Genomic DNA, 27,705 nt, shown 5'->3' on the forward strand with positions numbered 1-27,705 from the left:
CCAGGCCAGTCGTTTCATAGAAGGGCCCTCCTTCAGACTTGTTTGATGTTTCCCTTTGATTAAATTCAGGTTATGCATTTTTTTTTTTTTTTGAGAGGACATCAGTTTCATTTGCTACGCGGAAATATTGAATCCGCTAGGAATTAATTTGGGTAGAAGTGATATATCTTTCTTCACTTACATGAAACACCTGCTTTATCAGGTAGCAAATGTTTAATTGTAGAGATCTTGCCTTTCTGTTATTCAAAAGCCAGTGTCCTGTCACGCTGTTTTGTGGCTTTACCGTGGCTTTGTTGTGTCCCCAAACTTGGTAATGAGCAAATTCCCACTTAGTGATTCCCCTTTTCTCAGAAACTTCCTGGTTCCTCTCACCCAGTAAGTTTTCCAGGTGCATCTTAGGATCGTATTATCAGGGTCCTCAAAAAATACCCTCGTGATTGGAGTTGTTTTAAATTTTTTTTAAGATTTATTTATTTTTGAGAGAGAGAGAGACAGACAGAGACAGAGCGCAAGTGAGGGAGGGGCAGAGCGAGAGGGAGACACAGAATCCGAAACAGGCTCCAGGCTCCGAGCTGTCGGCACAGAGCCCGATGCGGGGGCTTGAACTCAGGAACCGCGAGATGATGACCTGAGCCGAAGTGAGATGCTTAATGCACTGAGCCACCCAGGCGCCCCACGATTTAAGTTGTTTCAAATTTCTAAACCACAACAGACAAGATCGACAACTTTATAGCGCTAAATCTTTCCATATGGGAACATTATGTACGTATCAATCAAACCTTTCGTGTCCTGGAACAATTTTGTATTCTTCTTCATGAGGCTCCTGCCCGTTTCTTGTCAGGCTGTTGACTATTTTTGAGCCCCTCGCGAACGAACCGACCTCTCTATCTCTTTTTCGTTGCTTTCTCTGGCTGATTACAGTTGGCTGATAGGTTAACATAGGGGTTAAGTTCAGCCTCCCTGGAGACAACTCCGGTGTGAATCCTGAGTCAGCCCTCTTTTGGCTTTTGCCGTATGAGGCAAGCCACGTGGCACTCTGTGCCTCAGTTTCCTCCCCTGTGAAACGGGGATACTGATGTGGTATCTGCCTCACTGAATGTTCCAAGAATGGACTTATAGAAGGGTGCCCAGCCCATGTTCAGAGCTAACTGTGGCTATTTCCTAGACAAGCCCCTTTCTGGCCCCCCCGGGGCCTTTCGCGGTGACACAGTAGGGAGCGAAGGGGACGTGAGCAGTGGCGGAACCTGGGCAGAGGGCTTGACCTGAGAACCTGAGAGTGGCCTTAGGGTGGGAACATCCGGGGACAGGTCTGGAGGGAAGCCGCCTCGCTCTCCTGCCCCCTCACTTTCTTTCAGGGGCCGTGTGGTCTTCCTCTCAGGCTCTCCCCTGACCAGTGCCCTCCTAGTCTCGTGCCGCACCCCCTCCTGATGGCGACTCTGGCCCTGAACCTCTCTTGCCACTTGTCAACTCAGTATTCACAGGTGGGGTTCCGGCCGTCTTTCCTCACAGCTGCTTCCAGGAGTCCAGCCTACGGCCAGGCCAGCCTTGGGACAGAGGGCAGTCATCCTGGGGAAGTTGAGGCATCTGATTTTAGCAAATTGGCTGGGGTGGTGGTGGGTGGGTGGGAAGGGAATCTTCCAGAGAAGGGGCTCTTGGCCACGATGGGCACGTCCAGAAGTCACAGGAATGGGCATTTGAGACGAGGCCCCTGCCCGACAGAGCCCAACAGGCCGCAAGCATGTATCCAGGAACCACCAGCAAAGGCAGAGTCGAAGTCGTCGGCCCTCCTGTGAGCCGGGGAAAAGTGTGGCTCTCAGAGGGGAGGGGACTCGCCGAGGGTCGCAGAGCCGGCCTTGGAGAGAGGCATGTCAACAAATGGGAGCCTTCGGCCTCTGGGCTCCTTCCACCCCCGTGGGTCCCTCCCCGTGTATGTCTCAGTTGAGTTGCCCCCCGCATTGCCTTCCAGGGGGGGTTCGGGCAGGGCCAGGGGGTCAGGCCGAGTCCTGCGTGCCGTGTCAGGGTGGGCAAGACGGAGGTGAATGGGGATGGCACGTGGGGGGAGGCGGGTGGCTCTCCAGGTGGAACAGACGGTCAAAGCAGAGTCTCGGAGACGGGAGCAAAGAGAGGGTGGCCAGTGACACAGCCTAGCGGGTATGCCGGGGGTCATCTGGGAAGCTCACGTAGTGGGGCCAGATTAGGACGGAGCAGGGAGCAGCAGCGACTCGACCGCCGCACTAAAAACTCTGTCTTGCTGTTCACGCTACCCACCCCTGTGCAAAAGCACCCGGGCCGGGCTCAGGCGGGGAGAGATGACGCTGACCAGTCACCAGACCTCCGCCCGGAGAGCCACCGTTCGGGGTTCCCGGCACAGACCCACCCGTGGCTGAAATGCGAGTCCCCACGCTGGCGGGCGCCACACTGGGTTCCGTGGGGCTTCTGGTTCCCGCGGGACGGGGACGGGAGACAGCGGGTGGAGGGGCAGGAGAGGAGAAGACTTGGAGGGGCCTTGGGGCTCGCTCGGGCAGGCTCTGTCCCTGTCCGAAGTTATTATATGGGGCGCTGGGTGGAACCCTACTGGAGAAAAAGGATTTCAGCATTCTTTAAAAAAAAACAAACAAAAAACCAACAACAGTCACAACACAGGGGGCGCCTGGCTGGCTCAGTCGCTTAAGTGTCTGACTCCTGCGTTCAGTTCAGGTCATGATCTCACGGTTCATGAGTTCGAGCCCCACACCGGGCTCTGCACTGATGGTGTGGAGCCTCCCTGGGATTCTCTCTTTCTCTCTCTCTCTCTTAAAAATAAACTTTAAAAACTAAATTAAAAAATGAGATAAAACAACACAAACTACCCTCTCCCCACCCCCTTTGCTGAACTAACTCCCACTCGCCCTTCAAGTTTGTCCCCAAAATCCTATGCAAAGAGGTCCTGGCGTTACGTCCTCTCCAAAGAGTTGTCTTTCTCTTTTGGACAAGTCATCCCCGTTTGTAAGAACGTATTTATTTTTGGAAGCAAATTGTTTAGCATCCGTCTTCCTTATCGGACCGGAGGGGCTGAGTCAAAACCTGGCTCCGTCGCTTCAAAGCGAGTCCCCCCGGGAGCATTCCTTAACACCTCCGTGCCTCCGTTTCCCCATCTGTAAAAGGGGCTAATACGTGCCCCTGCCTCACATGCTTGGTGCAAAGCTACGATGAGGTCATCAGTGAAGGAGGGAGGCAAGGGTAGAGCACCTTTAATGGAAGTGGAACATTGTTAGCATCATTATCACCACCATCCCCAGAGCTGGGGCTATGTGTTTCTCGTTTCTCGTTCACGGTCGTATCCTCAGTGCTTAGCACGTAATCAGACCCCGCAAATGTTCGTCGAACGAGTGGACGAGAGAACGGATGAGGGAGTGAACGCGTCCCTGCAAACACACCTGCCCTTCTCCGAAGGAGGCGTTTCCTTTGCGCCATTAGGTTGATCTCTCTTATTTTTCAGGCGGGAAAACAACGCTCTTCGCCAGGTGAAAACACTTAAATGTAGCCTGTGAAGGAATCCCGACAGGTCGTGTGTTCTCAAAGAGATTTTGCCGGGATACTTTATGGGGAACGTTTGGAGGCTGTGAGGAAGTGTAATTTTCCTCGTGAAACGTCTAGGCTTCTTTTCTTGGTCATTTTTCATGTGCTTGTCACTTTCCCAGACTAATTGGTGGGCTCCTTTCTCCGGCTGTCTGCGCAGGCTCCTGCCTATCTGGGCCATCCGCTGCTCAATGCAGCCCGTCGGGGGAAGGACCCAGGAAGGGAGCCAGGCCATGCGAGTTCTGTGGGGCTCGGGGAAGGTCTCTGCCCTTCCTTGGGCCTCAGTTTCCCTATCTATAATACACAAAGATTTAACTACATCAGCACACACAATAGAGTTCCAAGCTCTAAGGGAAGCCGCTGCCCCGATGTTGGGCAAATTCCAGTTCTGGAAAGGTCTTTTGGCTTTGCACCCTCAACCTCTTCTGCTTCCACCATCCACGGGGCTCCCGGGTCCAGAGTACCCCAAAGCTTCCACCTCCAAGTGCAATGACTGGTAAGAGAACTCTGCGTAGGGAGCGAATACACAGTTTAGGGCCACAAATCCAGGCACAGACAGAGTTTAGTCATGCAGTCCTGCTTGCAGCACAGAGGGGGAACCCGAGGTATGTAATTCAGCCCCTCAGGACTGGGAGGAGGGCCAGCCTTCAATAGAAGTTCCAGGCTCCCACTTTTCCGGATCAGTTCTGGCGGACCACCCAGAAATGCAGTTGTTGGCCCCAAAGACCTTTCAGGGGAATCTGGGACGCCCTTGAACTCACTGCGAGAGGGAGAGACTCCACACGTTCCGGCTCCACCTGCAAAGGCAGGCCGTCTTGTAGCAGGAAGGGACAATTTTAGGTAGGACGTCAAGAGGTGCCACTCATAATGTTCTCTTCCCCAGTCCTTAGGAGATTTCCTAGAGAAACAGCCGAAAAGAAACCGTAAGGGTTAAGTCAAACAGAAGTTGGTTACGGTGGAAAGCGGACGAGCCCGCCAGCTGGAGTGGCCTGGGTCCAAATCCCAGCTCCCTCCCATTTCATGTACCCTCTGAAGCCACAGGGAGTAGAATAGGGAGCCTTTCTCTTTCTCGAAGAGCTATAAGGGTCAAAATCAATCTCGCACATAAAAATGCCCAGCACATAATAAGAACTCTGGACATTTGTAAACTCTAGCAAAACACGTGTACCCTAAAAAGAAAATGCACAAAAAGAATTTTAGGAAAAGGGAAAGAAATGCCCTCTACGGCCAGCGTCACGGGAGAAGTAGACAGATCACAGGCAAGAATGACGTTGACGTAAGAGCGGTGGGCTGAGTGGTGGCTGCCCAAGAGATCTGTCCCCGTCCTAGCCTCTAGAACCTGAGAATGTGACGCTGTTTGGAAAAAGGGGTCTTTGTCGATATGATTAAGTGAGAAATCGTGAGCGATAGCGGTCTTCCTGGATAATCTGGACGGGCCCTAACACCAATGGCAAGTGTCTGTGTAAGAGAAAGGCAGAGCGAGCTTTGACACAAACAAGAGAGAAGACAGACCAAAGCGGAGAAGGCAATGTGGTCCCAGAGGCAATGCAGCCACAAGTCAAGAAATGTCAACAGTCACCAGAAGGTGGAAGAGAGGCAAAGAACGGACCCTCCCTGGTGCCTCCGGAGGACACCTTAAATCTGGACCTCTGGCCTCCAGAACAGCGAGAAGATAACTTTTCTATTGTTTGAGGCCACCCTGTTGAGGGTAATTTGTCACAGGAGCCACAGGAAACGAGCACAGTGGGTGTGGCTGGAGACCCAGGTTCTGCATCAGGAAACAGCGGATCCGGCTGACCCTTGGTCAAGGCTGGAGGAAGCCCAGGTCGGCTGCTGAGACCGAAGCATTTGCAAGGCTGTTACTCCAGACGTGTTCTGGTTTGAACCACCTGACCTCCGTTGTCCCCTCCTCCCGTCCTCCTGTGGGTTATTGTGTCTCCTCCACTGTGTCGGTCTGTAAATCAGGTCCTCTTGTGGTCCCCCGCCAAGAAGAAAGCACGGGGGTTGTTCAACCGACGGCCTTTCTCCCAGGACACAGAAAGTTGAGCGGAAAACCCCACAAGGGCAGGGCCCCACGTGACCGATCCATCTCTGTACCCTGAACTCTAGGGCCACCTTTTCCGGAACCACTTCCCCAGCCTCCCCGTCAACCCCAAGGAGCCTTTCCCTACAACTTTCCAATCCAGTCCTTTGTTGCTGATGTCTGTTTCTGTTGCTGGCCACCAAACGGGGCAGCTGCCAAGGAGCAGGTGACAGATAGCTCAACAAGGAAAGAGAGAGCCTCTGCTCAGGAGATAAGGGGAGTGTCCTACTCTCTTGATTAGCCTCTCCCTGGTGTGGATGGAAAACTCAAGGAGACACGGGGCCCCCTCCTGCTTTATGGTAGTTGTCTGTCCCTTAAATAGAATGTCCTTCTGCAGAGTCCCTGCTCATGTGAAGCTGCAGCCGTGGCCTATGACTCTTTGAAGCCACAGTTCTTGGTGGAAAGTAGCATCACCGAGATTTGGCAACTGGCCTATTGGACACGGAGCATGGCATCTCTTATTCCAGTCCAGCCAAAGCTAGCCACGGGGCAGGTGAGGAACCTTTTACAGAGGGGCTGGAGAAGATCCTCCCGGTCCTAAACGAGACCCTCTGCTCAGACTCGGCGACCCTTACTCAACCCGCGAGAAGCAGAGGGGACCTTAGAATTCAATGAGCCCAGAATCCCAAACAGCTAGCTTGCAGGATGCCTGGCCCTGGCTCCTGGCAGACATTACTAATCGACTGCAGCACTCCCTCCCTCCGTGCCCCGCCGTGGTGTCAGAGTCCTTCCCCGTGCAGTGCCTGCTAATTGAGCTCAATTAGCACAAAAGCTATTCGTCTTCGCCCACCGCGCCCAAACTCCTCATTTGACGAATGGGAGAGACTAAGGAGACAGAGGACGTATTCCGAAGTCACTGAACGCGAGTAGTACGTGCGAGACCGGCGTTCCCTGGCGCCCGGCCCCCCCAGCGCTTCCCATCACCCCGCCAGGGCTCTGGAGGGGCTGCCTTCTTGTGAAGTGTTCTCTGCCCTTACGCTCCAGCCAACCCAGCCCTCAAGATTGGAGTGTTTATTTTAGCGAATGCACAAATCTGGTCTCTAAAGGATGAACATTAATAAAATATGCGGTCTAACTCTATGTAACAAGGAAAATCTAGAATACATTTTCTATTCCCATTGATCCTCAGGCCACTGGCAATCCACCAACAATTGATTTAGCCATTTGATTAGTTTGGGGGGGGGGGAAACATTATATTTTAATGGGGTATATATAATTCTAAGTTACTGCTTTGAAGTCGAACCAAATATTAAAATTACCTCTTTTATGGATGCTGCACAGCTATGAAGCTTTATAATTGCAGCCTGGGCCTTTGTAAGAGATTTGAACCGAGGAGTGATTGCTGCAAAGCTTATTGCGTGGTCCTGGCGACTTCCAGACTAGCCAGCCCTTTGGCGACGAGCGGGAAGACGCAGACACAGACCACAGAGCGACAGAGCCGATGATCACACCTTGTGTCTGGCCCACGTCTCGCCGTGCTAGAGCGCCACGGGAGCCCTTGTGGGACGCTTCCCTTCCAAACGCCCCCCCCCTCCCCGGAATCTGTCACTTCTCTCTGAGACGCCACCAGCAATTACCTGGACGTCTGCGTTTGTTTTCACGCAGGTGTCTCTCCTGTCCCGCTGCCACCCGTTGTCCCCAGCGCGATTGGAGAGATTCCTTTAACAACGCAAACCAGATCAGGTCATACGGTGGTCAGGCTGTGGCTTAATATCCACCCGTGGCCTCCCATTACCTAGCGTAGGGCTGGCAAATTATGGCCCGCGGTCAAGTCTGGCCCCACCCCCTGTGCTCATAACTAAAGTTTTATCGGAGCACAGCCTCCTCCGCTTGTTTGCACACGGTGTAGGGCCACCTTTGTGCTACAGTGGCAGAGTTGAGTAGTCGAGTTTGTAGCCTGCAGGGTCTAAATTATGTACCGCGTGGCCTTCGACAGAAAAAGCTCACTGACTTCTGACCTAGAGAACAAAGTTGAAATTTTCCGTCCTAAACCCACCAGGCCTTCTGTGATCTGGCCCCGGTCCCCCTGGGCCCTCCTCTGGTACCGCTCTCTCCTCTGCTCGGTCACATGACTGGCCCTCCTGGTCCTCCATCCGGTGCCGCCTCAGGGCCTTTGCCCTTGCTGTTCACCTGATGCTCCTTCACCTGAGGGTCACATGGCTGACTCCTTCTCCCACTCAGGTCTTTTTATTTTATTTTATTTCATTAACTGTTGATTTATTTTTGAGAAAGAAAGGCAGAGTGCAAGCAGGAGAGCGGCAGAGAGAGAGAGGGAGACACAGAATCCGAAGCAGGCTCCGGGCTCTGAGCTGGCAGCACAGAGCCCGACGCAGGGCCAGAACCCACAGACCGCGAGATCATGACCCGAGCCGCAGTCGGACGCTCAACCCACTCAGGTCTTAACGAAAACATCATATCCTCTGAGCGGCCTTCCTAGTCCATTAACGATGCTCCCACAGGTCACTCTTTTCCCCATCCTGTCTTTAACTCCCTTCATCGTGAAGGCCAGTATAGAACTGGCCTTTCAAACCAGAAGACTTTTGAGTGTAAAAGGGGGTGCTTTAGTAACCGTGCTGGAGATATAATCGGGGGATATGCAGTCCCTCTATCCACGGCACCCCTTTATATATATTTCCCCTTTGTCTTTCTCCCCTGCACAGAGGGAGCCCCCTGGGAGCAGGGCTGGGCCTGGGGCCTGGGAGGGCTCGGGACACCACGTGGATAGACGCTCCCGTTCTCCTCCCAGCAACTATGTCAGGAAGGTGCCCTGCCCTCGCACCCGGCCACCCAGACACCGGAACCCGGCTCAGCTGCAGACAGGCAGTCCTGGTGTCCGTGTAGCGTGACCTCGAGTGACCCCCTTGTGCATGACAAGTGTCACTTGTGCGAGTGACAAGCGTGACCCCCTTGTGCGTCGGGGGTAGGGGGTGGGTGGGTAACAGGAGCTCCACTTTTTTGGAGAGAGACAGGGGAGGGGCAGAGGGAGAGAATCCCAAGCAGGATCCCTGCCACAGCCAGACGCCCGGCTAGAACTCACGGAACTGTGAGATCCTGAGCTGAGCCGACACCAAGGGTCGGATGCTCCATCGACGGAGCCGCCCAGGTGCCCCAACAGGGGCTCCGTTTTACAGATGAGACAACTGAGGCTCAACATGGTGACGAGCTGAGGCCTCAGGCAATGACTCCATCCAGATCTCACTTGCCCGCTGCCTCTCTCTGAGCTGTCGGGCGCCTTCCTTCCACCCTGACTGTCCACGGCCCTCACTGGTTTCAGCAGCCTTCTAGACAGAGGACGGGGAGGCTGTTTAATAACCCTGTTGGGAGCGAGGCTGGAGCCACGAGGAGCCAGACCCAGGCCCGCTCCTGTCCACCCTGCTCGCGCCCCAGCTGCCAGGACCACCCCGATTTGTAGCCCAGCTTGGATATCCCAGGCCCGTGACGGGCGCCTCTCCCCGGCCGGACGGGGAAGGGCAGGCCGGCTCTCCGAGCGTCTCCCGCAGCCCCCGCATCACCGTTGCCCAGGACACGCAGCTCCTCTTGATGAACAATCCCACTGCACGTCCCCACCCCAGGCCACGCTCGCGGCCGCGGTCCCGGGGACCGCGCACAAGCCACCCTGAGAGGAAGGGGCTTCTTCCCTCCCCCTGACCATCCTCCTTCCAAGACACCGTGAGCGACCCTGCAGCCCGCCTCCACTGCCACTCTGGGCACCCCAAGGCACCCCTGTTCGGGCACCCCACGCCACCCCCCCCCCCCCCCCGTAGCCTTCGGACGTCACGACTTCCTGCCTGGCCGTGCCTCTTCCTGGGACACCTGCCTCACCCCTCCCAGGCCCCACTCCACCACTGCGCCCGCCTCCGCAGCCTGGCCCTTAACAGGACGGCTTCCGTCCTCGTTGAGATACATATTGTATTGGCTGGGAAACATCAAAGGGGCCGTGTCGTTACATATTCTATTTCCGAGAGGAGAAAAGCAGCCCCTTGCTTTATTAACGTGGCAAATGTTGACTCTTGTAATGAAAAATGCACAAACGCCGGGCAATTTTTGATGAATAGGTAATAAAGACGAGGGCCCCAAATGGAGAGGATTAATTTCTGCGCCGCGCCTCCCGTGCGAGGAGGTGGGGTCCCCGGGCGCGGCCGCCCCGCCCTCCGGCCAGGGCCACGTGGGCCCTGAGTCCCGGATGTGGGCCCAGTTCCCGGGAGACCAGGCGTGACTAGGAAAAGGGTTCCAGCAATGCCCTTCTGGCTCCAGGGCTGTGATATTTCCTAATAATTATAGTGGTCAAGTCGTAAACATCTCAGAAACGAACTGTTCAAGTGCGTTCAGCTCTTACAGCCCCCCATCCCGGAGGAACCCCGCGAGAGGGTACAACTCTTCTCATTTCCCGCGAATGGAAACTGAGGTCAGAATGACTGGAAGAAGCTGTCCCGGGACAAACCACAAGATTCTGAGCCTGGAGCCCAGCCCTGGGAAAGCCCTATGGAGAGGGATTTGCAGGTTCAAGATGTTTTTTAGCTGCACAGATGTTGTGGTGGCGGGAAGTAACTGCGATGGCCTCGCTGTCCCCTCTCTGGGCCTAACACAGTACTCAGCACCCAGCACCCATCAATACGTGCTTGTCGACCCTGGAAGACGGGTCTCGCCCAGCCGATTGAACTCATCTCTCTTGACTTGTGCCTTCTCAGTGGTATTGGTTTGGCAGCTCAGGGGCGTCAGGGGGTCCAGGTCAGCTCCTATGTGATGTGCTCGGTCTTTTCCTCATGGCTGCAAGATGGCTGCAGCAGCCCCAGCCATCACATCGTCACACCACGGTATCCAGTGCGACTTGGGAGGGGCGAGCCAATGTGAAAGAGATAACTGTTGGGATACTCTTCTCTTTTAGGAAGATGAGAAAAAAAAAAAATCCTCTCCCCAAAGCCTCCCAGAGGACATTTAGATGTAAACATGTATTCAACTTTTTCACATTTGATAATGATTACTTGAAGAAAGGTAAGGGGGGGGGGGGGCGACAGAGTAAAGGGCCTGCAGTGTCTGCCCCAAAGCCTCAGCAGGGACCTCTGTGGACCGCCGAGCCCCCGAGTCCGCTCCCTCGGCTCCCAGAAAGACTGACTTGGCCACAGGAAGGCAGAGGGCAAGATTCCGAAGTGACCGAGATCAGCTTCCCACCTGCCCAGTGGAATGGTGCTTGAAACTGGAGAAAGGTATCTTCTCTGCCTACCCACCAGTCATGTGTGTTTCTGAAAGCCAAGCGGAAGTCCCAGGGTAATGGGTAACCAGCAAATGAGAGCGAGAGAGAGAGACAGAGGCAGGATGAGACACAGAGATTCAGGAGGGGATAGGACACGCTTGAGGCTGCTGCTGCCCCCGGGGTGATGACGATGGTCATCTTAATAATTTGTCGTGCATCTACTGACCGTGCCCTCTGCTGGGCATCTTACAAAGTGCATTTTCTCATTTGGTCACTACGGTGACCTATGATGGGAACGGTATTGGCCCATTTTACAGATGAGGAGCTTGCGTCTCGGGGGGACTGAAGCCACCCAAGGTCACATAGCTAGTGAGAGACGAAGCCACATTTGGTCCCCTGAGGAGTGGGTCTCAGAAGCCTGGTGTGAGGGGGGCAGGGACAGGTGGGGCCAGTGCTCTTTAGCCTCAGGGGACCCCACAGCTGGGCTGTCCCTGGAGCCCTGCCGTACCTCCCCCATTTCCTCACTGCTGTTTCCAAGACCTGTGCCCCTGGGGTTCCCGGCCCTCCCAGCTGCCCTTCCGGGCGGGGCTGTCACACTGACTCCACACTAGGGAATAAGGCGGGGGGTCGGGGCGGGGGGGGGGCACTGGGACCTTAGACTGGATCACACTTTCCCCACAGGGTTCAAACAGTGAGTTTAGTCATGACATCAGCACCCCTCATCTCCTGCCGGACCCTAGCCTTCTGGCCACGGCCATGGCTTCAGAGATGAGCCGTGTCTCCAGCCCCGTCCCGTGCACCACCTCGAAGGGGCTGGCCTCTCCCCAGGGCCGGGCACTCTCTGCCTGCACACCCTCAGCCCTGACTCCGTCACCTGGATCTGTTCCTCCCACTGCAGCCCCGGGGGCAGACTGCCCTCTGGGGCCAAGGGCTACTATTCTACAGCTTCTCTCTCATCCTGCTTCAGCTTTTGGCTTGGCCATATGCTGCCATCTGGCTAGATACAGCCCACAGATAGCCTTGAATGTTCTGGTACCCGCCCCCCACATCCCGCAGGAGGCAGACTTTCCCAGATGATCACGGCGAGCTGTCGTGTATGGTTGTGCAGGATGCGCACTGCCCGAAGTCTTCCAGCCGGGGGCCTGAGCAAAACGAAACTCAGTCCACATACTGCACACCAAACCGTGTGACCTGGCATGGGGCTGTATCTGCTCAGAGGAAGGGATACCTTCTCTTCACACGGGGCTCCATCAGCAGGCCAAGCCATATCCTAGCTACAGGGGAGGGGGCAACTTTTGATACAACTCACGAAGGTGGTATATAAGCCAGCGTTAGGCAAGACATGACAGGATTTTGGAAGACTCCATTTCTCTTTTCTTTTGTTTTAAGTTTGTTTATTTTGAAAGAGAGAGAGAGGGTTAGTGCGTGGTGGGGGTGGGGGGGGACAGAAAGAGAGGGAGAGCGAGAATCCCAAGCAGGCTCCATGCTGTCAGCACGGAGCCCGACGCGGGGCTCGATCCCACGAACGGTGAGATCACGACCTGAGTCAAACTCCGGAGTCACCGACTGAGCCCCCCCACGTGCCCCCGGAGGAGTCCCATTTCAAGTCTTGGTTCGGATAAGCTCCGAGACCTCGGAAAAGAGGCACTCCCTTTCCGAGCTGCCTCTGTTTCTTTGAAGGTCACCCCAGTCGTCACAAGGGGACGGGGGCTACAGAGGGGGGGCCCCTGGGCTTCAACAGGCAAGGGAGAAAACAAAGCCCCGGCCTCTCTGTTTTCAAAGGTATTTTCTGAGTATTTTCCTGACCCGAGGACGAGATTTGGTTTGGACCCACTTTCCGACAGCTCAGACCCAAGCGCGGAGGGAGCCCGAGATTTCTTTCCTGGGGAAAACTTGGAAGTCTGTGGCATCCCTGATGCTGTCGCTGGTGGAGATCATTCAAGAGGATTCTTTCTTCATTATCTGGGGTTGGTTTTCTTTGGTTTTTTTTGGGGGGGGGACTCTGTATTCAGAGCTTTGATTCCCCACCCTCCCTTCCCTCTCTCGTCTCCTCTCCCAAATATTTTTCCAAGCGTTTGCTGTCTAGAGGGTAAACGGAGTGACACAGCTCATGATGCACAAATAAACGGGAACTAAGCTCGAGGGGAATGAATTACTGTCGCCAGTGAGCGGCCGCTATGGTGAGCAGCTGCTGGACGCGGGGGGAGGGGGGTTGGGGGGTGGCGGGGGCAGGTACCGCGCTGGAGTGGCCGGAATAACACTCACTGTGATTTATCAAGAGAGCACTTGAAAGCCCCTCGGAGGCTTTAACTAGGCAGGAAAGGAGGCTTCGTGGCACTCGGGCCCTGGCACAACAGAGTGATTAGTGGGCGCAAATGCCTGACCCCGTGCACGGCTTCCGGACTAGAGGAGCCGGAAATCTTCAAAGGCACTTAAGAGAGGTGGCCAAGTGGGGGCAGTTCCAGGCGAGGGGACTTAGAGCCCAGTTCCAAGGAAGCGGAGTGGGGCAGGGGGGGAGGGGTCCGGGGGAGGGGGGAGGGGACTTCCTAGGATGAGGCGAGCAAGCTTCAGGGACCGATGCCGTGGCCCAGGGGCTGCGAGAGTTTGGGGGACATTGGGTCTGGCAGGACAAGGGGCAGCCCACGAGAGTAAGGGGTCTGGGTCAAGGTGGCCCGCAAAGAGTGGCTGCATCAGAACCTAGGCCCGCTGGTAATGCTCCGGGCCGCCCAGAAAATTCTCCCTGCCCCAAGTTTTCTCCCCTATTTCCTTGATAGGATGTCTACGATGTCCCCCAAAAGGTGATCCCTTTAGGAGAAGCAGCACCCTGCTTGAGCAAGTACAAACTTGTACTTTTTTAAAGTACAAACTTCTGGGGCGTCCTGGAGGGGGGTGGTTCCGTCGGTGAAGCATCCAACTCTTGGTTTCCGGTCAGGTCCTACTCTCCCAGTTTGTGGGTTCGGCCCCCGCGTGGGGCTCTGTGCTGATGGCTCAGAGCCTGGAGCCTGCTTCCGATTCTGTGTCTCCCTCTCTCTCGGCCCCTCCCCTGCTCATGCTCTGTCTCTCTCTCTCTCTCTCTCAAAAATAAATAAAGCCATTAAAAATTTTTAAAGGGGCGCCTGGGTGGCTCAGTTGGTTGGGCGTCTGACTACGGCCCAAGTCACGATCTCGCGGTCCATGAGTTCGAGCCCCCCGTCAGGCTCTGGGCTGACGGCTCGGAGCCTGGAGCCTGTTTCGGATTCTGTGTCTCCCTCTCTCTGACCCTCCCCCGTTCATGCTCTGTCTCTCTCTGTCTCAAAAATAAACGTTAAAAAAAAAAAATTAAAAAAAATTTTTTTAATAAAAACTAAAGTACAAATGTCTTGGAGAGACCCAGCACAGTCATGATGTCACATATGAACGAATCCTGGACACTATTAAGGCAAAACCTCCATTTCCCTCCTCTCTCCCAGCTTGCTAACCACCCCACCCGGGCAGGATTTTCTCAACCTCGGCCCTCCTGACATTCTGGACTGGATAACGCTGTGTGGGAAGAGGGGAGAAGCTTACAAGTTGCCTTGTAAGATATTTTCATCATCCCTTGTCTCTACCAACTAGATGCCAGGAAGAGCCGTCCCCCAAGTCACAAATGTTTCCAGACGCTGCCACGCGGCCCCCCAGTCCTGCCCCAGGTTGGGGAACCACCGCTCTGGCGTTCACACCTCTCAGATTGTGCTGGAATGATCTCTTATGGCTCCGCTTCCTTCCTCCAAGCCTAAAAACAATTTTCTAAATTAATTTTTTTTAATGAAAAGAAATCAATTTTAATTGAATTTCACAGAAAAAAAAAGGCGGGGGGGGGGGCAAGGAAACCTGAAGGAATTGCTGAGCTTTGAGCTACATGTTTATTTGCTCCAAGACCCATTTAAAGTGAAGGGGACAAATAAAGATTATGAAAAGATTAAGACTTTGGAGACATCCAGTCTGGTAAGCCACCCAGTTCAAGTTTACATGGTACCGATTCCTCACTGCAAGCCGTCCTTCCCCTCAGTCTCCTCCTGTTTGTTAAGACTTAATCATGTCCTCCCAAACTCATATGTTCAAGTCCTAACCCCAAGTATCTCAGAATGTGACGTTATTTGGAAATAGCGTCCTTACCAAGGAAATCAAGTTAAAAGTGAGTTCTGTGAGGGGCGCCTGGGTGGCTCAGTCAGTTGAGCGTCCGACTTCAGCTCAGGTCACGATCTCGCGGTCCGTGAGTTTGAGCCCCGCATCGGGCTCTGTGCTGCCGGCTCAGAGCCCGGAGCCTGCTTCGGATTCTGTGTCTCCCTCTCTCTCTCTCTGCTCTTCCCCTGCTCGCCCTCTGTCTCTCTCTCTCTCTCTCAAAAATAAATAAACGTTAAAAAATAAATAAATTAAAAAAAAAAGTGAGGTCTGTGAGGTCAACAGGGTAGGCTTAATCCACTACGACTGGTGTACTTGTGAAAAGGGGAAAATGTGGACATAGAGACAGGTGCACCCACAGGGAGGACACCACGTGAAGGTGAAGGTGAAAGGAGAGATAGGGGACACTGCAGACCTCTGGCAAACCACAGGACGCCTTCGGGGCGCATCAATCCCGCAGACACCTCGGGCTCAAACTTCCAGCCTCCTGAACTGTGAGACAGGGCATTTCTGTGTCCAAGCCCCCAGTCTAGGGTCCTTTTAACGGGAGCCCTAGCATGCTAATATAGCACTAATCTTTTCTCTTTAGTTATCAAGTTTTATGGTTTAGGTGGATAACTTGCACACTGTCTTCTGTGTCCATAATCCCCTAAGCTCTTCAGTCTGAGTTTATGTATTGAAATGGGCTAAATAGCCTCCCCCCACCCCCGAGCCCACCCCGCCTTGTCCTCTCCATTGCTTCTCATTCCAGAATTCTTCTTGACTTTGACTCAACCCTAAGTTGGCTACATTTCATCAAACATTAAGTCTGCCTGCCTGCCTGCCTGCCTGCCTGCCTTCCTTCTTTCCTTCCTTCCTCCCCTCCTCCCTCTCTTTCTCTCTCTCTGTCTCTTTCTTGCTTCCAGAAGGGATCCCTAGGTCCTACGTAACTAAGTTCTTGCATGCTTGAGAGTATGTGTTGTGTTTATACTTTGAGTGGTAGTTTGGCTGGGCATAAATTTGAGGTTTTTTTTTTTTTTTTCTCCTATCAGAGCATCATAAACGTTATTGCCTTATGAATTGCAAATTGCTATGGAGAAGTCTGAGACCCACCTGGTTCTTTTTCCCCTGGACTTGACTCTCTTCTTCCAATAGCCTCCACACCAGATGGCAGCATGTGTGTGTTTGATCTCCTCTGTCTGCCACGGTCATCACCGTCGATCATTGTGATATTCGTACTTTGTGTTTTCTTCCCTTTCACCGTTATGGTTTGCTCTGACCTCTTTGTTCACCACCTCCCGGGCTGAATTTTTGGTCATGTGTATTTTTTGGCTGTTCTTGCTTTCAGTGGCGTATTCAACTCTCTGTTTCTTGCCTGAGCTTTGCTAGTTTGCTTTCCATCAAGACTCTGAGTTCCTTTTGTAGAAGGACCGTATTGCATATAAATTCTTTGAGTCTATGGAGACCCATTTCTCCACCTCTCCCTCTGTTGTGTTGAGTAATTCTCCTCCTGGCGTATGCTCTTCAGTAGCTTTTACTTGGATTTCTTCCCCTCCACCCAATCTTTATTTTCTTATATAATTGTTTAAGTTTATTTATTTTGAGAGAGATAGAGAGAGAGCACAAGCAGAGGAGAGGCAGAGAGAGAAAGAGAGAGAGAGAGAATCCCAAGCAGGCTCTGCAGAGTCAGCACAGCCCCCGATGTGGGGCTCGAACCCACGAAACTGTGAGATCATAACCTGAGCCGAAATCAAGAGTCAGAAACCCAACGGACTGAGCCACCCAGGCGCCCTTGATGTTGATTTTGAGACCACGTTTTGTCTACCCGTTCGTCCATCGGAGGACACTTGGGTTGTTTGTACCTTTTGGCTGTTACAGTCTACTTATACACGTGTTGCGTTACTATGAACGTGGATGTACGACTTTCTCGTTGAGACCCTGCTCTCAATTCTTCCGTGTATCTCCCCAGACGTGGAATTGCGGAGTCTTATGTTTATGCTACTCTATGTAATTCTGTGTTACATGTTTCAGGGGAAAAACCAGACTGTTTCCCACAGCGTCTGCGCCATTTTACGGGCCCACCGACTGCGTCCAAGGGTTCCGATTTCTCTACGTCCTTGCCCGTGTTTGCGATTTTCTGGGTTTTTGTTTGTTTGAATAGCGGCCATCCTAACGGGTGTGAAGTGTAACTTCTGTTCTTGAGCACAAAAGCCTCACCCCCACGCTTCCTGGTGACGAAGGAATTCAGCCGTCAAGGAAATTCCGCAAGTACTGCGTGAGCGCCTACGATGGACAAAGTGCTCCGCCGAGGGCTCTGGAGGCAGGGCAGGGGGGGATTCAGAGCGTGGACTCAGCCTCCACACCCCCGCGCCACTTTCCAGCTGTGCCTGTCGCTTCTCCATCCTGAGCCTCAGCCCCCTCATCTATAACACAGAAGTGACAGCAGTAGGGTCCAGTAGGACATTGAGACGATTTGCTCATTGCTCACGATGAGGATGGGAAGACATCAGCGTACTGCCTGGCATGATCCTTTTCTGTACTCTAAATTACTCTTATTTGCTACACAGACACCGCAGGACACATTTTCCCCTCACCACAAGGAGCCAACAGGACCCTCCCTGTGCACCCAGTCCCCCTACTGCCCTGTCCCCCTACCGCCCTGTCCTGCCATCTTGCCCAGCCCGGAAAGATATGACCCAGATGTCATCAGGGTTCTCTCTGGGCGATGGGAACAGAGACTTCCTCTTTATATTTTTTTCCCCTGTTTTCTAAGCTTTGAAAATGAGCATAGTTGTTTTTTTTATTTTTATTTTTTAACGTTCATTTATTATTGAGAGACAGAGACAGAGCATGAGCAGGGGAGGGGCAGAGAGAGGGGGAGACACAGAATCCGAAGCAGCCTCTAGGTTCCGAGCTGTCAGCACAGAGCCCGACGCGGGGCTCGAACCCACAAACCCGTGAGATCGTGACCTGAGCTGAAGTCGGACGCTTCACCGACTGAGCCACCCAGGCACCCCAAGCATAGCTGTGTTATAATCATAGCTAAACTGCGTAATAACCATGACGTTTGAAATGAGCACAGACTTCTGGCTAAAACTAACGTGATTTCTCTCTATTTGTCTCCAGTAAAATCTACGTAAAGCAACCGCAATTAAATCAAAATAGAGACAAACTTGGATTTCAGTGGAGCGAGGACGTGTCTACATCCCCAGACCGTCTCTCTCTATCTGGAAGGAAACCCACACGGCTGCCATCATGCTTGTGGGGGGAGGGGACAAGGGGGGGATCTGCTTTCTCTGAAAATAAGGTTCACCCCCTCTTAAAAAGACACGGAAATTCTGACATCTGCTACACGACGGACGGACTTTGGGGACGCTACGCTGAGTGAAATAAGCCAGCACAAAGAGACAAATACCATATAATCCCACTTATATGAGCTTCCCGGAGAAGTCAAGTTCACAGGGACAGTAAGTACAACGGTGGATGCCAGGGGCTGGGGGAGCACGGACCCGGGAGATATGGCTTAATGGGGACAGATTTTCAGTTTTGCGAGCTGAAAACTGTTCTGTGGATGCAGCCAGAATGTACTTCATGCCATGGAACTGCGCACTTTGAAGCGAGTAAGCTGGTGTATTCTACGTTGTGTATATTTCACCACAGTTTTCAAAAAAAAAAAAAAGTGAAGCAAAACTAAATCAAGGATCAGAGGATCCAAGCCCGGAGAAAAGACACGGGGCGTGGCCAGGACGTCGGGACGCATATACAGTCCTGCCAGACTGGCCGCAGGAGAAGGGTCCAAGCCTCCCTGCCTTCCTGGGGGCTTTCAGTGCAGCCACAGAGTCCAGATGAATGAGCTTGGAGTCCTCAGGAGCTAAAATCGGACAGAATACGATCGTGGGGACTCAAGGCAGAGGCTAGAGTAGGGGAGGCAGTTAGTTTTTCAGAGACCAAGTGCCCTCGGGCTAGAATTTAGACCGGCATTGCCTGGAAGAAAGAAAAGGGATAATGCAAATCGATGCCATTGAGTATAATTTTCCAAGGGCTCACTAGGTTCTCGGTGGCCCACTGAAGTGTCACGTGTCAGATTCAGAGTCGCCCACGCCTGGTGGGAGGGCAACCGCACCCTCAGCAGGTGCTGGTGTTGCTTCCTGCGAGGCCCAGAATCGCCTCTTATGTTTATCACCCATGCTCTCATTTATCCATTCGTCTATAAGCGATCCGTCCACTCATGAGGCCTGGAAGTGGGAATGAGCGGGGCGTGGCCAAAAACTCCATTTACCCGGAGTGAAAGCCCCCAAGGTTTCTCGGTCTTCGCCCCGCCTGCCCTGGATGCAAAACCGTCCTTCTATCCAAGGCCAGATGTTTATTGGACGTCACCAGTTTTGAGATGAACGTGGGTTGTTTTTTTTTTTTCCTCATGTTTTAACATCTTCGAAATTGGGATAGACATTGGCCGGAAGCGACCATGACATCATCAGTGTTACCGGCACGTGGGTGTCAACAGTTACCCAAGGGGGTCATTTCTTAGAAGAGAATTCTGAAGGCAGGAGGGCAGTATTCTGTCAAGAAGACACGGGCATCAGTGACTCTGAGCTCAGAAAATTTGTTCCCCGAACATGAAGACGGTTAAGGAATATCTTCGCCAATTGATTCCACTCCCATTTTCCTCTCTATGCGCACAAAGGAAAGATCTCTGATAAAAATCCATGTTTACAGAAGTGTGAAAGAGGGCTCTCATTAAGAATGAGATACGAATCCTAAGCGATTAAAGAAGCATCGTACTTCCGTGGTTGGCCATGACTTTTTACTTTCTTAGCAGATAAAATAATGACGCATTTTACAATCGATGGAGTCGAAGAAATTCAATAAAGCGTACTCATAAATGTTAGCACTGTTTATCACCCCCCCCCCCCACCGCCCCAGCACACCCAACCGCACACACAGGATACCCTTTGCTCGATCTTAAGCATCTAGCTGGAGCTTAATAAAAACTTCCAGAATGGCTTCGATGAACAGCCAGATACCTGCGAGTGCTAATCACGCTATCCAATATCGGGAGAGAAAATGTGTTTGGCTCACTCGGAAAGTAAATCATCGGGTGAACACACAGGAGGAAGCTCTGAGTCAATACAGGAGGATAATTTATTGAAATATTAATTAGAGTCGGTTCTCCCTCTGTCTTCCCCTTGAAGCAGGTAGGCGGGCTTTGTAATTCTTGGCCTCTGGAGTTTTAACAGGGCCGCACACAGAAACGGCCTGACGTTAAAGCCTCTTCCGATCGTTTGGAAAAGGAAAGCCAGCGATGAGATGGTGTGTGGCCGTCGGAGCGGGCTGGGGGCGCCCGAGCGGGCCCTCCCCGTGGGAGACGGGGAGCTGGCCCTGAGGCTGGCAAGGGAGACTGGCCTAAGCCAGGACCCGTCCCCCCACGGATGTACAATTTCATCAGAGCTCCGGAGGCGGGCCCCCAGCTCCGCAGTTCCCGGCCTCCCCAAAGGTTCTTGTGTCTCACGCTTGGAAGCCTTGCGGCCTGAGGGGACCTTGCCGGCAGAGACAGGAGGGGCTGTGGCCTGTGTGAGGTCGGGATGTCGGCCCCTCTCAGGAGGTGGGGCAGAGAACTCGGCCGATCTGAAGTTAACGGGTCCCACCAACCTGGGAGCCTGAGTCTCCGCGTTAGAATTAAGTAAATTGAGAGGAAATGACGGGACGTGTCTGTATCTTGCGCACTTGAGTTTATAAAGCGACATCTACGCTGTATGACATCCGCAAAATTATTCTCCAGGCACGGGCGGCTGAGCATCCCGTTCCTTGAGCACGGAGTCAGGGTCCCTGGAAGGCTGAAGTGCCAAGACCCTCCCGGCGGGAAGGAGAGCCCTTCGGGAAGCCGGAAGGCCGGGGCTCCCCGCGTGTCAGTCATGCTGAAGACGGCTTTAATGGGCCTGCTGTCACGTGTCCCTCGAAGGCCAGCCCCCCCCTGGACGGGGCTGTTTGCAAACTCCTCTCCAAAGCAGCTTCCCTTGAAGAGAGTTGCTACACAATCATTACAAATTGATTGCAAAAGAGCTAACAATCATGATTAAATCATTAAATTCTTGTCTACGCTTCAGAGAGCGGTGAGAAAATTAACTTCCCACCAACCTAATTTTTTCCTGAACATGAAATAATGATTTTCTGCCCGTCTAATTACAAAGCCAACATCTGATCAAGCCAGCATCCAGAGGGGATTATCGCATGCACGAGTATTAGACCTCATTACCAGCTTGAGTGCAAAATTATTACATCTTGTAATTGGATGGTGAGATTTATATACAGATCGGCCCGGTTTCTGTAAGATTGTAATTACAAGCTTCGTTGGTTAGCTACTTATCACTCAGCACAGAAGAGAGGAAAATAAGCAACAGAAAAGGCATTTCATTAACCCATAACCCTATCAAGGGAAAGCCACTGTAACACCCATGTCTGCATTAGGGAGAACAGCTAAATTCACAGATGAAACAATTTATTATACTCTTTGCAAATGGGATTGCATTTTGTTTAACCCCTAATGAACTCTTCGGGTAAAGTGTCTGAACAAACCATTCATTTTATAGACAACTAGGTTCAATACAGTAATTATAAGGGGTAACTGACTGAGATAAATGCTCACCTGCTTAGAGGCAGTTGATTAGAGACACAATTGGTGGGCGCTGGGCGCCTGCACAAAGGGCCGGGGGCTGGGACAGTCTGTTGGCTTCCCGGAGCGTCGGGGAGGGAGCCGGATCCTGCCTGGCAAATCTAGGGGCCTCGGAGGCAACTCAGCTCGAGCCTTCGTCAAGCTTGGCTGGAACGTGCGAGGTTTAATAAAGCTGCAAGGCCGCCGCAGTTTAACAATTTCGGAGGCACTGGTGTGGAACGCAGAAATTTAAATACAGCCTGATGAAGGCTCTTCGCGAGCTCCAGATGCGCGACCTAAATTAAATGTTACCTTTTCTCGCGTTTCCGCCGCAACAATGGGCCTCACGCGACGTCGGCTTGGCGGGGTGTGGAACCGCAAGAGGAGGTAGGTGGCCCTCGCGGTGAGTGATTTTTCAGCCTCCTGCCCTGCGGTGCTCTGTCCCCGGAGGCAGCAAACTGAAGCTTGCGCCACCTGCCTTTGTACCCCGGTGAGCCAGGTATATACGGTTCGTGTCACGTGAAATTGACACGACCGTCAGATTTCAGCACGCATAAAGTTTTATTACAAGGCGGCCACCTTCGAATGTTTTTTTTGCCCGCGGCTGTTTTCTGCTACAACAGCAGAGCCTCAGAGCCAGGAAATAGTGACGATCTCTGGCCGTTTAGACGATGTCTGCCGACTGCTACCCCGTTCAGCCACACACTCATCTATTCACTCAACAAACGTTGACTCAGCCCTTGGGACCTGTGCCGGGCCCTGGGCCGGGTGCTGGAAAACACAAAAAAGGGAAAGACCACCGTTCCTGCGGCGCCCCTGGGGATCTCGCAGGAGGTGGGGGAAACAGACCTGAACCCCTTGGGGCTGCAGCACAACTCAGTACCCTCCTGCTGCTTCTGGTCCGATGTCCCGGGTTTCCTCACCTGATGTGTGCCATGCCACCTGGCCTCCATGGTGAGCTCAGGGATGGACGCATGGCCCAGGAGCCCCCAGGACCCTCTGTGGGGAGAAAGGGACGCTCCTTCTTTTAGATGCGGTTAGACTTAGTTACCTTCTGTCTGGAACCGTGGGAAACATCTTGCTGCCCCAGGAGCCTGGGGAAAAGGACCCCCAAACGAGACGGAACAGATGGTGGAGGAGACTGGGTCCTGCTATCGTTGATCCGATCCCTCTACACCCCTGGACTTGCGCATTTCAGGAGCCAATACGGTAGCTTTTTGGCCAGAACCGGTCTACTGTCACGACAGAAAGAACGTGCCTAACTTGTGCAGAAGAAGGCAGAGTGAGGTGAAGTGTCATAGACGGGCTGTGAGGAGACCTTGATTCTCCCAGGGACACAAAGGAATCCTTCCTGGAGATGGGAGTCTTCGAGCCTGGGCTCACAAGGGCGTCAGTGGTTTGATAAATAGGGAAAGTGAGTGATGCAGTTCCAGGCTGGAGGCTCAATACGTGTGAGAGCAGGAGAGAGCAGAGTATGTGCAGAAACCGTGTGAAGGGATGCTGGGGGGAGGGGGGGAGCGGTTAGAACCACATCGAGAATGCTCACCTCTTCTCCTTCGGAACCACTTCGAGGTGGCTTATCCCCAGAGCCCCGGAGCACATGAGCACCAGGGCCCTGGGAGCCAGGAGGCTGTGAGGGTCACCACCACCCAGAGATGACAGCAGGCCGACTCCGGCTGACCTGCGGTGATCTCCTCCTTCTGGGGTCCACACCTTGGGGTAATCCCCTCCTCTGGAGTGAGAGGAAGAAACCTTCGCTTTGCTTCCAACCGGTAGGATACGACAAAGACAAAGATCTGTGGGCTGAAAACTATAAAACACTGATGGAAGACATCTAAGGATACACCACGTCTATAACTCGAATAGAAACCCCAGCAGGATTCTTTGTAGGCGTCTGCAAGCCGATTCTAAAATGTACCTGGAGAATCAGAGGAACCAGAATGGAGATGTATAGGTCCGGCCCCCTTGCCTTAATTTGGAACCACGGCGAAGGGCCATCTGGTTTCAGAGCTCCCCACAAGGTGCCCCGAGGCCCCAGCTACAACCATGCCGTGGGGCACCTTTCTCTCCTGCCTGGTCCTGCCTTCCAGGCCCCCGTGGGTCTTCTCTACATAGACCTCCACCTTAGATTCAGCCTCCAGGGCATCTAATTCAGTAGTTTTCAGTCGGTTTTTAAAAATGAAAATGTTGACTATTTAAGGAGTAGTTAAGAGTAAGAAGAAAATCAGACTAAGGTGACCCAGAAAATGTGTCGCTGTGTCCGGTTAGAAATATTATCTACAGGGGCGCCCGGGTGGCTCATTTGGTTGAGCGACCGACTCTTGATTTCAGCTCAGGCCGTGATCTCGCGGTTCCTGTGATCGAGTCCCGTGTGAAGCTCTGTGCTGACAGCGTGGAGCCTGCTTGGGATTCTCTCTCTCTCTCTCTCTCTCTCTCTCTCTCTCGCTCTCTCTGCCCCTCCCCTGTTTGTGTGCGCCCTCTCTCTCTCCTTCAAAATACATAAACATTTTTTTTAAAAAAAGAAATATTGCCTACAAACTTATCCCTGATTCCTGGAAAAGACCCACCCCCCCAAAAAAGAGATTTTAAAAGGTAGGTGTATACTACATGACTACATTTATTTAACATTCGTCAAGTGACAAAATTATGGAAATGGAGAACCGATGGATGGTTGTCAGGGGCTAAAGAGGGGGTGGGGAAGGGAGGGAAATAGATGCGGCTACTGGGGCAAGTATGAGGAACCCCTGTGATTGTGGAAATGTTTGGTATTTTGACCGTATCAGTGTCCATACCCTAGTCATGACGTTGCAAGGTGTTGCCTTTTGGGGGGAACTGGTTAACAGGCACAAGGGGTCTCTCTGTGTTATTTCTTATAGCTGCATGTGAACCTGTAATTGTCTCAAAATCCAAAGTTTAATTTTAAAAAGAAAAAAAAAAAAAGAAGGGGTGCCTGGGTGGCTCAGTCGGTTGAGTGTCCGACTTCGGCTCAGGTCATGATCTCACAGTTTGTGGGTTCGAGCCCTGCGTCAGGCTCTGTGCTGACCGCTCGGAGCCTGGAGCCTGCTTCGGATTCTGTGTCTCCCTATCTCTCCGCCCCTCCCCCGCTCATGCTCTGTCTCTCCCTGTCTCTCAACAATAAATAAACATTAAAAAAAAAATTAGAAAAAAAAGAAGAGTACATCAAAGGTGACAGGATGTCATTTCATGATCAGGTTACATACAAATATGGATCCTGCCTCTTAGCGAACTTTCTCTATTGTTTTCTAAGCTTGCACGTGTCGCTGAAGCAGGCCACCACGTTGGAGAGGCCCACGTGGCAGAGAACTGAAGGTGATCTCTGGCCAACAGCCAGTTAGAAACTAAGACCCTCACTCCAACGGCCCCTGGGAACGGAATTCTGCCCACAATCAGGTGAGCTTGCGGAAACGTCCTTCCCCAGTCAAGGCTTCAGATGAAACCGTAGTCTGACCAACCCCTTCACTCAACCCTGAAGCAGAAGAGCTCACTAACTGTGCCTGGATTCCTGACCCACAGAAACTGGGCGAAGATAGGCGTCTATTGTTTTAAGCTGCTCGGTTTGTAGTCATTTTTTACACATTTGTAGATAACTGACACGTATAGCAAAACAATCGAAATGCTGGTTCTTGGAATTTTATTTTGTCCAAGATAATACAAGAGCAGGAAGGCGGACAGAAGGAAGCGTCAGGAAGACAGAAGGGATGTTAAGCCACCATTATTCAGGAGTTAGGTTCCATGTTGGTACCTCCCAAACTTTTCCTTCAAGGTATCATTCATGGCAAAGGATGCTGTTTAAATATCCGGACTTGTGGTTACCAAATTTTAATGATCGTGAACCACAAAGAGAAAAACGTTGCGGGCACACGCACATATACGCACACTTCTGAACAAATATGTATAATGAACATTATATTCTCTATGCTTTTTCTTCATTGTCGGCCTCTCCCCCGGAGCATGTCAGCTCCATGAGAGCAACATAATTGCATTCTTGATTAATGCACGGTCTCCAGACTAATGCTCTGCCCAGTAAAGGAATAAATGTATCTGAATGCACATATACAAAGAATGAAGTTGTGAAATGATGGGATAAAATGAGCTGTTATTTTTAATGTTTTTTCTAATTGTGAGGGTATCATACTATCACTAGCTAATATCTCAGAGCCCACTATCCCCTGGGCTCTGAGGGGGCGAGGTGTCAACAGTAGGGATGTAAATCCAAATTTCAAATGATCTTTTGGTTAATTTCAGTGGTTTTTGACCAGTGTCTTTCAGATCTTATTAGATAACCATCGTTTTGATCTCACACTACAGCCGGTCAAAGGCCCGGGTGAGGGAAGAGGGCGTGATGGCCCCTCCACACTCTTCCTCGCTTCTGCTGGCATTCTCATTATGAACTTTAATTGTGGTCTCTCCCTGGGAATCGTCTTCAGCCACTTGTCCTTTTTGGGAAGTCTGATGTAGTTAAACGACGTAAGATCACCTGTAAATCCAATTAACTTGCGACACATGGAAAATACAACTCAAAATGTACTGAAAGAAGAAAAAATGAATAAGAAATAAGCGATCTGGGGCACCTGGGTGGCTCAGTCGGTTAAGCATCCGACTTCAGCTCAGGTCACGATCTCGTGGTTTGTGGGTTCGAGCCCCACATCAGGCTCTGGGCTGACAGCTCGGAGCCTGGAGCCTGCTTTGGATTCTGTGTCTCCCTCTCTCTCTGCCACTCCCCTGCTCTCGCTCTGTCTCTCTCTGTCTCAAAAATAAACATTAAAAAAAAAAAAAGAAAGAAAGAAGCGATCCATTCCTCCTAGTGGTGACGTCCACTCTTCTCAGGATCTTTTGTAGGATTCAAAGCACATACAACCTTTGTGACATAGGGCAGAGTGAGAAAACCAGTGCAATCAGCAAATTTAAAAACTGTTAAAGCTTCATTTAGTTCCCAAATTTTAGATTAAAAAAATGTGATTTATTTAGGGACTCGACTCTGTTCCAATGCTCTATAGGTCTCTCCTTGTGCCATTACCACACTGCCTTGATTACCATTGCTTTGTAGTAAGCAAGGGCGCCTGGGTGGCTCAGTTGGTTAAGTGTCCAACTTCATCTCAGGTCATGATCTTGCAGTTCATGAGTTCAAGCCCCTGCATTGGGCTCTACAAGGCTGGTGCAGAGCCTGCTTGGGATTCTCTCTGTCTCCCTGTTTCTCTCTCTCTCTCCCCCTTCCCAAACTTGCCCTCTTTCTCTCTAAATAAGTAAACTTGAAAAAAAAATGGTTAAATAAAATCTAGAAGCATCGGTGCTCCTAGTTTGTTTTTTCCAATGTTATTTTGGCTATTTTGGGTCTTGCAATTCCTATGAATTTTTTAAGTCTACTTGTCAATTGCTACAAAGAAGTCAGCCAGGATTCTAATAGAGATTACAATGAATTTGTAGACCAGTCTCGGGGAGTATAAACACTGTAGTGATGTTAAGTCCTACAACCTATGCACATGGGATATTTTTTCAGTTATTTAGATTTTATTTAATTTCTTTCAACAACGTTTGTAGTTTCCATTGGGTATGTTACCTATATTATTGTTTTAATTATTTATTACATTAATGCATTTTAATCTGCTTTATTATTTATTCACTGAATTTATTCCTGTTTTATTCTTTTTGTTGTTATTACAAAGTGAATAGTTTTCTTAGCTTAATTTTCAGATTGTTCACTGCAATTGTATCCATTACAATTGATTGTTTCATTTGTTGCATACTGATCTGGTATCCTGTGACCTTGCTGATTTTCAGCAAGGATGCCGAGACCATCCAACGGAGGAATAATAGGATTTTCAAAAATGATCCTGGGACAACTTGATAGCCACAAGCAAAAGAATAAAATTGGATCCTTACCTCACTAGATTAAAAAAAAAATTAATTCAGGGGCGCCTGGGTGGCGCAGTCGGTGAAGCGTCCGACTTCAGCCAGGTCACGATCTCGCGGTCCGTGAGTTCGAGCCCCGCGTCGGGCTCTGGGCTGATGGCTCGGAGCCTGGAGCCTGTTTCCGATTCTGTGTCTCCCTCTCTCTGCCCCTCCCCCGTTCATGTTCTGTCTGTC

The 27,705-nt window shown here is 51.8% G+C and overlaps 1 long non-coding RNA gene across 1 annotated transcript in view; it reads left to right on the forward strand.

The window, feature by feature from the left end:
- LOC131499222 (uncharacterized) overlaps positions 1 to 26,907 on the forward strand; it is a 28,650-nt gene extending 1,743 nt beyond the window's left edge. The window contains exon 2 of the long non-coding RNA XR_009255762.1: positions 24,869 to 26,907. This is a non-coding gene — a long non-coding RNA (uncharacterized LOC131499222). The remainder of the gene's footprint in view (positions 1 to 24,868) is intronic.
- Positions 26,908 to 27,705: the final 798 nt, after the last annotated feature.

This window comes from Neofelis nebulosa, chromosome 17 (genome assembly GCF_028018385.1).
Source record: "Neofelis nebulosa isolate mNeoNeb1 chromosome 17, mNeoNeb1.pri, whole genome shotgun sequence".
Taxonomy (NCBI): domain Eukaryota; kingdom Metazoa; phylum Chordata; class Mammalia; order Carnivora; family Felidae; genus Neofelis; species Neofelis nebulosa.